Source organism: Strigops habroptila, chromosome 5, assembly GCF_004027225.2.
Source record: "Strigops habroptila isolate Jane chromosome 5, bStrHab1.2.pri, whole genome shotgun sequence".
NCBI lineage: Eukaryota > Metazoa > Chordata > Aves > Psittaciformes > Psittacidae > Strigops > Strigops habroptila.
This window is the reverse complement of record NC_044281.2, coordinates 30,891,842-30,904,555: the sequence shown is the minus strand read 5'-3', so window position 1 is coordinate 30,904,555 and position 12,714 is coordinate 30,891,842. Positions and strand designations below refer to the sequence as shown.

General features: G+C 39.6%; 1 long non-coding RNA gene across 1 annotated transcript; it reads right to left on the bottom strand.

The window, feature by feature from the left end:
• Positions 1–2,703: 2,703 nt before the first annotated feature.
• On the bottom strand, positions 2,704–11,930 carry LOC115607902. The gene is made up of 2 exons (XR_003991386.1): positions 10,456–11,930; positions 2,704–7,019 (listed from the first exon to the last, which is right to left on the bottom strand). It is a non-coding gene; the product is annotated as an uncharacterized LOC115607902 (long non-coding RNA).
• Between the last annotated feature and the right edge of the window lie 784 nt (positions 11,931–12,714).

Sequence of the window (12,714 nt, the reverse complement as noted above, 5' to 3'; positions counted from 1 at the left end):
GCAGAGCAAAGAAATGCTTGTGTTCTTCCCATAAATCTTCTGGCTGGCATGCATGCCATGGGCATCACTGTAAAGATGCCCTGCTTACATGGCAGTTATATGATTTGTTGAACCAGGGGATGTATGAAAAATAAACATGCTCCTTTCACTGCCATGTATAACCAAACTCAGCTGCTCAGTACAGAAATGGCATAAATGCCATTAGGTGAACTAAAGCCCTTGCTAGAAATCAGCTCTAGACCACACCAGCACTTCAGCCACGGGGGCTGGTGCAGTAGATTACCTGGATTTTACTCAGATAAATGTGTGACACCCTGGTTGCAGATGGGTCTTCCTATGACGTCTCTTTGGAGTGCAGATGTGAGCCTTAACATTCTCAGAAGGGAATCCCACAACTCAGCAACTCTCAAACTGGATTAAGTACCAAGGTACTTACCTTGTTAGGATCTGGGAGGTTCAACTGGCCCACAGCATACCTCAGCCTTTCATTGCTGTAACAAGGAGAAGCCTAAGCATCCAGGTAGCCTTAGACCAAAGTAGTGCTTGTCCTTAACCTAGAAAGCAAGATACATTTCAGCAAATTTTCTATCTATAGCAAGAGGCCTAAATACTCCACTTTGAGGCAATTTACCTTACCTCAGAAATATGTGGGACTATCTCTATTCCCACAAACACTTCCCAGCAACTGTCTAGCCTTTGCCTGGAGAGACTTCTACAGCCAATAGTCCTGTACATATGTTGATTCTCAAAATAAATAGTTTAACCTCACTAAAGCCCAGAGGTCAGCTCTTCATGCTTACTAGCTCTACCTATGTCTCCTATGACTACCTGCGCTCTTACTGTTTCCTCCCACATCTTCAGGTATTCTATCTCAAAGCATTGTGTTTATTTCTTTTGTTTTTTCCGATAATCTGTCAATAAAACAAATCAATGAAACTATATAAGAAGAATCTCAACAATAGATTTTTATTTGAGAAATTAATAAAATTATCTGAGAACAGACTTCCATTTCCACATCTGGTAACTGAGATTACATGATCCAAAGTTATTGCAGTGAAGGCTGAAACACAAATGAAATGACAGAAAAATCTCTACTCATACTGTGACTTTAACATGATTAAATAGTATCTTGAAACAGAGATGCTCAAATCCTGCAACTGAAACTGTCCTTGGTACAAAAATTACGTCTAGAAACAACAAATGCAATGCAGCACTATTTTATGCTACATCTTTTTGACAATGTGCACTCCAGTCAGTCTCATGAACAGAAATTCATGGAGTCAAAGTAGTTTAGCACAAGGAGAACAACTTGAGGAAATTCAGACAGCAGAAGAATATCCAAGATAAGATCTCACACAGACAAAGAATGGGTGGGGGACCATCATGCCAAGAGACAAAAGATGACTTTTCTAGTCAGTGAGAACAGCCAGCAAGGAAGGCTTGGCATCAAAAACTGTAAAAACGTGTAGGAAAAGAAGAAAGCATGGAAAGAAAGTTGGGGAAGGAAGCATAGAGAAAATTTTTTCAATACACAGGAAAAGGTGCAAAGCACATTTATAATAACATCACAAAGAGCAGGTTGACTTCACTTCTCAGACTTAAGGATCTGTTTTGAAAACTGTTGAGTCTATACTTAAATTGGTGGATATCTAGGAGAGTTCTTTCCAAAGGTCATCAAAGGTGGAACTTACGAGGTTAAGGTCAACCATGCACATAGTGCTTTGCTAGACGTAACTTCAGCTCAGATTTTTTAATATCTTTTCATCAACCACTGACCTGAAGATTTTTGCAGAAGAAAGCAGCAATAGCGGTAGATATTTAACTAAGTCAAAGGATAATGATGAATTGTTTAACCTTCGTACATTCAAACCACTTCAAGATAAGAGCTCAGCGACAATTGCCATCATTTATTGTCTCCCAAGTAATGAAAAGTTAACAACTGGAAAGCCAGTGAGTTGAAAAGAACACCTTAAAGAGGGACTTGCAGACACTGCTGCATTATCTCATCTCAGAATCTTGTTTTCATCCATCTCGCTGCTTCTCGGATAGCATTTGTAAATGCTATGTCTTTTTCTTCACACTTCTTTTTGTATGACAACATCTTTCTTCCCAGGCATATTGATCTCTTAGGGAAAATTCAAGGATGGAAATAGGTTTTAGCCTTGCCCAGTTAACAGACCAGACAGCTGGCACTGACTGTGAGACAGGGCTCTTCAACAATGCAAACAGGAAGTTTTGTCTTGAGGACCCACTTAGCAAAGACAGCATTTTCCAGTGCACTTCAGTTGTGGGAGCTGATTTTAAGACCATGATAGAGAGATTTGATTTTCATAGACCAGGCAAGCTATATGGGCTACAGTCTAACTGAACAGTGCCTCAGGAATGCCTTTTTCCCCACCTTGAGGTTGGGATCAGTGCTGATGGCCAAAGAACATTACAGAACCCAGCAGAAAACCACTTTTCTTCACTGACCTAAGCGCTAAAGTGCCATCTTGCCAGTCAAGTGAGGGAAACGCTGCTGCTGTTTATCTTTTGGACTTGGAGATCCTATTAGCCAGGATATATTAGTTGCTTTGACTGCACTGCACTTAATACAAATGCATGTGCACATTAATATAGTTAAGAGATTGTACAAGTGCCTAGTGGGCAGTTAATCACAACCATCCATGGAACAAGCATTTTTGTGTGCACTGAACTTTTGAATGCACTGAACTTTTGAATGCCTCCTATATAAGGTTTAAATCACCACCTGTGAGTATCTGTGCTGTACTGCCAGCTGGGACTAACCAGCTCTTGAACTAACATCCTGTATGCAGTTTGAGTTTCTGATGGAAACTGGGCTTGGAATGACAGCTTCTTGTGACTACAGAGATTTTTATGATTATGTCAGGCTGAAGGAGACAGACAAGTCATGTTCAGTTTAGGATCTGTCATAGGCACACAGTGACCTGATTTCTCTGATAATGCTGAAAGCCTCTGAAAGAGGCTGACCAGATGGCACTGTGAATGTAAGGTGCTTATCCTACAGCAAATCTCTGGCCTTAGCCACTCCCTTGCAGAGCATCAGCCTGAAAATGTGGAATTAAGTCCCCCACATCTGAAGGTATTCCCAGCCAGTGCATCTGAAACACACCGACAAATGTTGGCACAAAGATTGAATGACAACTTGAACAAATCCATGTCCAGACACTGACATTTTCTGGCAGATATTCCCACCACTGAGATATCGAAAACAGAAGTAAGTTTTGGGAATGCCTTCTGTGCCAATACCCCTCCTCTAAGCTTAAAAGGCAAAGCATGACAAGACTGTTGTGTGTTCAAAACCAACATAGGTTATCCAATGGCTACTCTAAGTCTTATAATACTGAAGGGCTACTGGGAATCACAGACATACATGGGTTGGAAACAACACCCTTGTTCGTGTCATTTCATGTAGGACTAAGGAGCCCTCTTGCCTCCCACCAGCAATTAAAAGAATACTTAATGAATCCTGCAGAGAGATTAGCCGTGATGGAGACAACTGCTCACATCTGATAAGAACTGGTTGATCTGAGGCAAAAAAAGGAGTGATGAGGAAGGGGGTTTTCCCCTCACCTTCCACCTACAAGAGGAGAAAGTCAATGCTAAGCTTTGGCCAAATTCTTCTCAGAAAAAACTGCAGTAAAAAGGTATATGCATCTGATCTGCGTTCACCATCTGACAATACTTTCCTATAGCTATTCATGGCAGTGTGTGTGTGTAGCAACGTCAGACAAAATAGAATCAGGCAACAGATCTCCAGACTTGATCCAATGAATACTGAAGTCACCAGGAGTTTTCCACTCAGTTTTGACAAGAGTTATTTTATATGTATCTTATATGTCATGTATATCTACAACAGGAAGTATTTATCCTTCTGCTTTTATGTTTCATCTGAGTTTATTATTTGAGATGACACTGTCCATGCAGAATTTTAGTTTTCCTTAGCAAATGCAATTCCAAGAAGTTGCCGTTATAGTCCATACTCTGGATAAACAGAACTTCTCCAGAGCCAAAATCCTGAATGCTTCAACCATACCTAGGCCCTTGTATCAGTTGTTTGCCACACAGTCTAGAGGGCTGAAAAGCCAATAGCAAAAGCACCCATTAGACCTTTTGGGAATACATTCTGTATAAAGAACACATAATTTTATTTCTTTTATTATCCACTTTGAAAGAAGAGATCCCCAAACCTGCCTCTGCACCAACCAACACTCCCTGACAGCAGGGGTCATTTCCCCATTGCTCCTGACAAATAAGTGCCAAATAAGACAGACTGATTTGGGGTTTGCTGGTGGTATTAAGCTCTAAACAAAATGAGGGGCCACCAGGCTCATTTAGTTCACAAGGTCACACGAGGATCTAGTCTGTTCTGACAGGCATAGAAATGCTTCAAAAACATCTTTATTGGGTTTTGAAGGAACTATTGTTCCTGTTGTGCAATTTTCTTGTTTGACAGCCAAATGTACACAAAAACACAAGATACAAAAAAACCCCAACCCAACCCAAAACTTTTGTCAGCTTGGACAAGCTAAATTTACTACTTTATATATGCATACAGCTTGTGTACTTTGAAAACCCACGGAGCAAATATATGTTCCTCCTCAGGTAATACCAAATAAATATATGTAGAAGTGAAAGGAAAACAAAAGGAAGAACAGATGCCTGTAAGTGAAGCCATGATCTGGTAGCTCTGTTCTATCACATGGGGAAAACAGCCTGGTATATAAAAGTCGAACTCTGTTGAGGAATCACCTTCAAGGGCTGACACATGACATCCTGATACCTCTAGATGAAACAAAAAAGCATGTTTGGGCAACAGTCACAACCTATGCTGAAATAATTTGAGAATATCTGCTTTATTTTGTTCAGCAAAGACTGGGACTTCACACAAGTAGCATCTTTAACTTGAATAGCCCTTAACCTTAGGTTGAGGCCAGTCAGGGAAACTTAGAGAGTAAAAATACTGAAGTGCGTTAAATGTTGTCCCAGGATCCCTCCAGAGACCCATAGAATTTTTTTAATTGTGCTAGTGGTCTTTGGGGTTTATGTTTTTGCTATCAAACATTTTGCCTGAAGAGGATTGGAGAGTGTGGAGCACACGTATTGGAGAGTGTGGGGCAGAGAGAAAAATCATACAGCATTTTTCAGATCTAAAAGAAAATTTCATACTTGTTAGCAATGCTTTATATAGAGCTGAAAACACACATGGTCATATTTTACAGAGTAAAAACCTGCTGCAAACATTTAATACCAAAAATTCTCTTCACATTTACTTGTCATTTGTATTCTACAGATTCCTTCTGTGAGCTACAAAAGACAAAATAGAAATAAAATGTGTTGGCCCAGTGATCAGCAACAGAACAATCAAACATAGCTGCTTCACCGACCTCCTGACTCAAAGATCTTGCGAGGAGAACTGGCAGCTCCTTCATACTTGATGTAAAAATGCTATGCATGGTCAGCTCTTCAAAAATAGGAAGCTGAGAGTCAGATCTATCTAATCTCAAAACTAATAAGAAAATAAAATAATAACAAGCACATAGGAGACTCAGAAATAGGTTCAATTGCTCATTACGATAGAAACATTGACAGTGAGAGCATGGCCTCATGTAACTACCCACAAATGTGACCCTTGGGTATTGCATTTTCCTGTGTGGGCTACAACAGGCCTCTGACTGTCCCCATTCAACTCCCCCAAATTCTGAAGGGCACTGAGACCATTCCTATTGTACTGAAAATTATTTTAAGAGAAACAGTAATACTATGAGTACTGAGGGAAAAATTACTATTTCCAATCTGCAGTTTGCTCAAAAGCAGAAAATCTTTCTACTCCTCCTCATATTCACTAGAAGGAACAATGAATTTATGAACAACCAAATAATTCTGTTTTAAGGATCCACTTCCAGGCAGAGAAATAGCATATGCAGAGGACAATTAGGAGAGGAAAAAAGATACGTGAGTGAAGACACCAATCACTGCTAATGACGTCAGCAGAGCATGCTTCAGTTTCTTTATTATTCAGCCCTTTGGTATTATTCTTAGCATTTATTTCATGCTCCAGCAAATTTTGTTTATTGGGGTGATCACACAACTCAGGTGTATTGAAAGAACAGATGCTTTCTGACTTCAGGAGGAAGGTATTTAACCTGATTAGCTTTAACACTTTTCAAGATGCTGTTTAATAACCACCTGATGACATTCTTCTAGGAAGTTAAACAGGCCCCTTTGCTTTAAAAGTCAGATTTAAACCCTCAGAGGCAATACACAAAAGCTTACCACTTTACTCAAATCTGGTCCTTTACCACTATTTTAACAGCCTGCTTATCTACTTTCTCAGCCCCTTTTAAATTATGAACTCTTTCTCACTTGCTAGAAATCTACTTTCAAATGGATTTCAAGCACTGAGAGCAAAGGCTGCAGGAAAAATCATCATGTGCCTAGCTACAAACACAATCCTTTTTTCAATACAAAATAAATCATTCATAGAAAAGGTTAAATATGCATATACACCAATAACTAGAAACAATAACATCAGTCCTTTACCACCTTTCAGGCAATCGAAAAATGCTAAATAAAGTGATTCAGCCAGCTCTTCAATCAGCTCTCCTCCTCCTTTCATTTGAGGAGCTAAATCCCTGTTTGCAGAGGAATATGCAAGTGACATGAATTCCAGTGGCAGCCAGACAGCTTTGCCTGACTCTTTAGCTGCCAGGCTAATGTTATCAAGATGACGGAGCCCAAGCGAATGAATAAATAGTACTGAAGCCTTTCCCAAATGAAAAAATAAAGGTAATATACACTCATGTCCTGTCTGTGAAAGCAGGGCCCTCCACGAAGTAAAGCACTGTGAGATGTGTCAGCAGGCAGATGCTTTTCATCCTGCTCTCAGCCTGCTCATTTTAACTGTGGAAGGGGTCCAGGAGCATCCTTAAGGGCTTTCTGAGGACAAGCTTTGCAGTATTTCCTCATTTCCACTGGAATGATTTTGAAATTCGTACCTGTAAAACAAAGATGGAAAGGAGAGAAAACAGAAAGAGTTGTTTAACTGGGAGCGTGGAGCACGGCACAAAACTTTAATACCTGAAGCTGAGCTGTGTTTGTATGGGCAGGCTTAGATTATGAGGGTGGATAATAAAAATGGATGTGATGGTAATTTTCTTCTTTTTTCCTTGTCACTAGATTGCTGGAGATCAACCATTCACAGCAGCTTTTTCTCTCTGTACCAAGGGTGCACAATCACTGAAAGCATGATTGCTGCTGCTGGAAGTTTCCACAGATGAAGGTCTTCCTAGACACAGGGGCAGTGCTACTGTCTCTCCTGAGCTTGAGTCCCACAATCAACAGTATCTTCCCCTTACTATCATCACATTCACCCATCTTGCCTGGACAGAAGCCACAGGCTGACGTTGTCTTGAAACATTCTCTTTCTGGGACAATAATTGTTTCTGATGAAAGAACAATGTTCTAGAAAATCAGTGGTTTTGCTTCAAAAGCAGCCAGTATGGTTAAATTACCATCCTCCTTCAACCACACTGAGATAGGCTCCAAGTGGCTTTGCAATTTCCCCATGGCACGTGGCCGGCACAAAGAATGGCGCAAAGTAACCCTGGAAAAAACACTGTATAAAGTAACGTTTCTATAGAACAGACAGCACCACAGAAGCACAAGTCACCCAGAAATCTCATAACAACACAAAACAAAGCTAATGTTGGACAATTCCAGTCCATAACTGCGTACGAAACAAACCACTGTGTTTAGCTTTGGGCAGTTGCTGCATTAGGCCTAAAATTTTACACCTGCCTCTCAATAAGAGTCAAAACAGATTCAGATCACGCGTTTTCATATAAGCAGGTTTGTAACAGAGACAAGAAGGCATGCGCAGCAGACAGGGGCACCCTGTGCAAAAGCAGATAAACAGCAATCCCTGACCTAAACCAGGTTTGGCTGCAGCTGGGGACAGGAGATGGTTACAGTAAGCATGTCTAAGTGCTCAGAGAACCAGGGCAGAGTCTAACAGGGGACGTGCAAAAATCATCAAGTGAAGCACATTTCAGATTCCTTTTGTAAGAGATCGTTGTGGTGAATTTACAGGGTTCAATGGAGTGCTTCCCTTCTACTTCTTTCTTCCCTTCAACATAGTACTTTCCATTGCTCTGCGAGACCAGTATCACTGTATTCTACCCACAGGGAACAGCAGCCTGCTTTCAAAGGAGCATTTGTTTTGGAAGCACATTTTATCAGAGAGATTTCATGCCTGTTCCTTGAAAAAAACCTAAAACATCCTATTTTGTCAGATAGCAGAAGCTACCCCAGAATGAAAAGTAATAACCATGCTCATTGCAAGAAATCTCAGTACTTTGGAAAGGTTATAGGCCTCGCCAGGTAGGGCATGTCATCCCTCTCAGGCCAAGAGTGACAACAGCCACCTCTGTGCATTCAGCATTGCATTCCCCAGTCCTTTTGGATGGGCTGGGAACCCACTGTTGTTGCCGTGGACTGTTCGTAGCTGGAGTTCTCAGTTGCTACTACACCTACCAATTAAATAAGAAAGGAGCCCCAAAGAGCTATAAACCCCTGACCCACAGGCATAACTCCGAAATGGGTTCACTGCTCCCAATACCAATAGGAGAATGCCTATAAAACAAAGCCCATGATTCACTGCTCCCAATACCAATAGGAGAATGCCTATAAAACAAAGCCCATGATTCAGCACTTGGATACTGGAAGGAAAGGCACAAACTAAAGGAAAACCACAGAGAAGCACAAGGATTTCCACTTAGGTTTACCTAAATACAAAAAGCAATAGAGCATTTAAGGTATTTTATCAGCTGGAATGAATTTGCTGGGAATTTCAAATTAGTCATTTTATGATGAAAAGATTAGAAGAGGGTAAATAAGCAAACAGGAAATAGACTATTTTAGATCAAATTCCATATCTTTAGTGAAAGTTGTCAGCTAGCCATTTTAATGACTTTAGAAACTTTAAGACTTAAGATGTTGTTATCCTAAAGAGCATACCTAATCATTTTATCCCAAACTTGTTTGTGGTTTAGGCTTTTTTACTGGGGTCTTACTGAAACTAGGGACACTATGGACATACAGAAAGAAGTAAACTGAGCAGTTTTGGACTAATGACAGTGCCAAATCACCATAGTAAGGATATACGAAAGTGGACAAGATCACTAAGAGATATAACTGTCATATTTATACAGTGAAAGCACTGATATGATGGCAGAAATTCCAATAACCACTTTGGAAAACATTGACTCCACAGCAAATCTGCGTTTTGCTATCAAAAGTAGCTCTAAGCAGAATGAGAAAATTAATTCTGGATTTAGTTCTCTGATTGCTCATTTGAACATGGAGCTAAGTTGACTCTGAGCTGCCTTACTCCTTCACGGCATTACCTTGTTCCAGAGCCAAGCAAATGAGGATAATTTCAGCCCTGTGCAGGTACACAGGGTATTTTAAGTAAACAAAGAGGTACATAGGCAAGGATTACTGAGCTTGTAGCTGGAAGTATTTGCATCTGAACACCAGTTCACAGTGAGACACCAGCCTCTCAGAAAACAAGGAAAGAAAAAAAAAACCAACCCTAAGACCCAGACAGTGAAGATATTGGTTTTCTGAAAAGAAAACTACCATTTTAAACTCCCATCCAGAATGTGGCTACTTTAAAAAGCAATAAAGTGCTTTGCCCTCACTTTGAAGGCTGTGGCTTTTCTGTATTTCCCCTCAGAATAAATGGTCTCAGAACACTACAGGGTGGTCTTCCCCTTCCACTTACTCTGGGCAGGGAACACATTTGGCTTGAAAAAACTACCAAGTACTTCAATGCAAGTGCACTTCTACTTGTGCAGTCTTTAGACACGCAAATTTAGGACAAATTCCATCTCAGGTAATTTTTGTTCCTGGTAGGGCTGTGGGTTCAAAAACTATTTTTAGGAATTTAAATTTAAATTTAAAGAATCACGCTTTGGTTGATGTCTCAAAACATGGAGATGGGTGCAGCCACAAATAGACAGTGATGGAATACAGCAAGGCCAAGGCATGATAAAACTTGACTTTTGCAGACTATTCTTATTAATGAGGAACTATGCTATGATACTGTTTTTCCTGCCTTCAAAACAAGAATAAAACCTTTCAGGAAGCAGGAAGTGATATGAACACTTTATGCATTGTTCAGACTAGATCATATTTCTCTTGATTGTTTTACACTGTGAGCACTAAACAGATTCTCTTCTACTCTTATTTCTTCCCAATCCAAGCATTCAATAAGTTCATTGTGAAAAGAGAACAATTTCTCAGCAGTACAATGAAGATAATACCTTCATGGAAAATTCTGCAAAGTTTTCAAATAGAAAAACCTCTACATGCTGTGATTTATCTATAATGATTAACTAATTAATGCAATGAAACTGTAAATCTAATTACCTTTATGCACTTTTTTGTTGAGTTTGAGTAGTTTTGAGCGACTGACTTCTTTAACCTTCCGACCTAAGGGTGAAAAAGAATACATTACCAGTGGAGACAGATAATGCAAATAGCTGTACATATATATTCTAAATGGGTTAGAGTCCACAGACATTTTAATTACCATATTTACCATTGAAATCCTTGAACAGAGAGATCTGTGAAACAAAACATCATCATGACTGATGTTTACATCTGTGCACAGCTGTATTTATTTATTTATTCCCATTCCTAGCATGGAATGTGAATTAATTTGTTCTTTTCCATCATTACTAGTACATACGCCAGATACATGAAGACTTTTTACCCTTTGAAGTGTCACATATTGGCAGGCAATACAAGCGGCAAATTCTAGCTGTTTTAACCTAAGAAGGAAACTCTGCACTTTTTTTATAGTTACATCACTTAATGAAAATATAAAAGATTACCAAGAGGGAAAAAGCATATCTCCGTGTCCATATGAACAGGAGTGTAGAATAAATTACTTTGGATGAGCAAAGCCATTTAATTATTCCCTCCCTACTAGACCTAAATAAGTGAGCTGTTGATTGCACTTGGCACATTATGTACTGGACACGTTAAAGAGAGAAGAATGTTTGACACTGGAGCTGAGGTAGACCAGAAAGGACAGAGGTAGGTGATATCTCAGAAACAAAATCTCATATATGCTTAATGTTTCTGGAAATCCCTGTGGCACGGTTCTACAGCCAAGGCTAGTGGTTGTGGCTGCTCTAGCATCTAAGAGGTTTGAAGTAGCTTGTCACCATCATTTCATTCTGATGTAACAGGTTTTACACAAAAAGTACATTCATCTTGCACACCCAGGCACATCTACCTTCCCATCAGTGTGTTTATGGATAAGGAGCAGTGTCCTTTGCACACTTTCTATCCACCTTTTGACTCGTTGAAGCACCAAACCCCTCGGATGCACAGTAATAAAAAGGGAGCATTATTACGGGATGCTGAGTGTATTCATTTAGATTTACAGGGTACTGCTGTCTCCTGTCCTTCCCGGACAGACTTCTGCTATGCTCCTGAAGACAAATCTAGAAATTCTCCAACTCCCTTTGCACTCTTCCTTACGTTTTCATCAATGGGTTTGGGAAGCCTGAATAAATAGAAGTAGAAAATGCAAAGGGAGCAGAAGAACTCCAGGTACCACAGCTCTGGCAAACAGCTCTACCACTCAGAATAGACTCCAGTAAACGAGAAAACTGGGCAGCTTACTTGACCAGTTTGAAAGACAACTTCCACATGTTTCTCCACACGCATATTTACAAATAAAGTGATTCTAATGAGATGTCTAGAAAATACAAAGCATGGCAAATCTGCTGCTCCTGACCTTTGAACGTTTAGCTTATTTGTTTTTCCTTATCTCATATTCATTCTTTACATCTTATGTAAAATAAACACATGGAACAATCATGGTAGGTCTCCAAGATTTACAACATCAAACATCAAATCTGAACAGGTAACTCTAAAAGTTGCACCTTTCAATTTATAAATCCTACTAAACTGTCTCCCTGCAAACCCAGAATGACATCTCCAGAGATGCGGCTACAGATAGATGTAAAAAAACCTGGTTTTAAGATTTAAACTACTCTGTGAATTTGCACACTTTAGAATACTGCAAAATGGTTACTGGGTGCCACAAGGGAATTCTGCAATTAAAGACTGGAATACCAGTGGTTAAAAAACAAGTCAAGACTGATTGAAGTTCAGAAGAGCTACCCTCCCCTGTTTCACTGTTCTATGAAGAACCTCTCATTTACTCCAGTTCTGGTGACCTGAATGTTTCATATTCCCTTGTTCCATAAGGGTAGAAACTTTTTCCATTAATGCGTTTCTCACAATTCAGAAAAAATATATTATTTTTAGATTGGCAGATGGTTATCTACTGGAAAAGTAATAGACTTTTTTCAGAGGAGCAGGTTTCAGAACACAGATTAAGGTAAAAGTTAATCATGCTGTTCTACATGCAACAAGCAGTAACAGAAGAAACACTACTATCTGTACAAATCAAAGCATTGATATGCAACCACATTCTGCAGTCTAAGTCCTTTCCTAAATTCATTTTTTCCTTTCCAGTTGTCAAGCTCTGTTTGTTTTCTTTTAATTAAAATCAACATAGAGAATAAGTATTTTATATCACAAAAGAAAAGAATAAGAAAGGATACGACTGTGTTAGAAGAATATACTGTACCTTCTGCAGTAAATGCA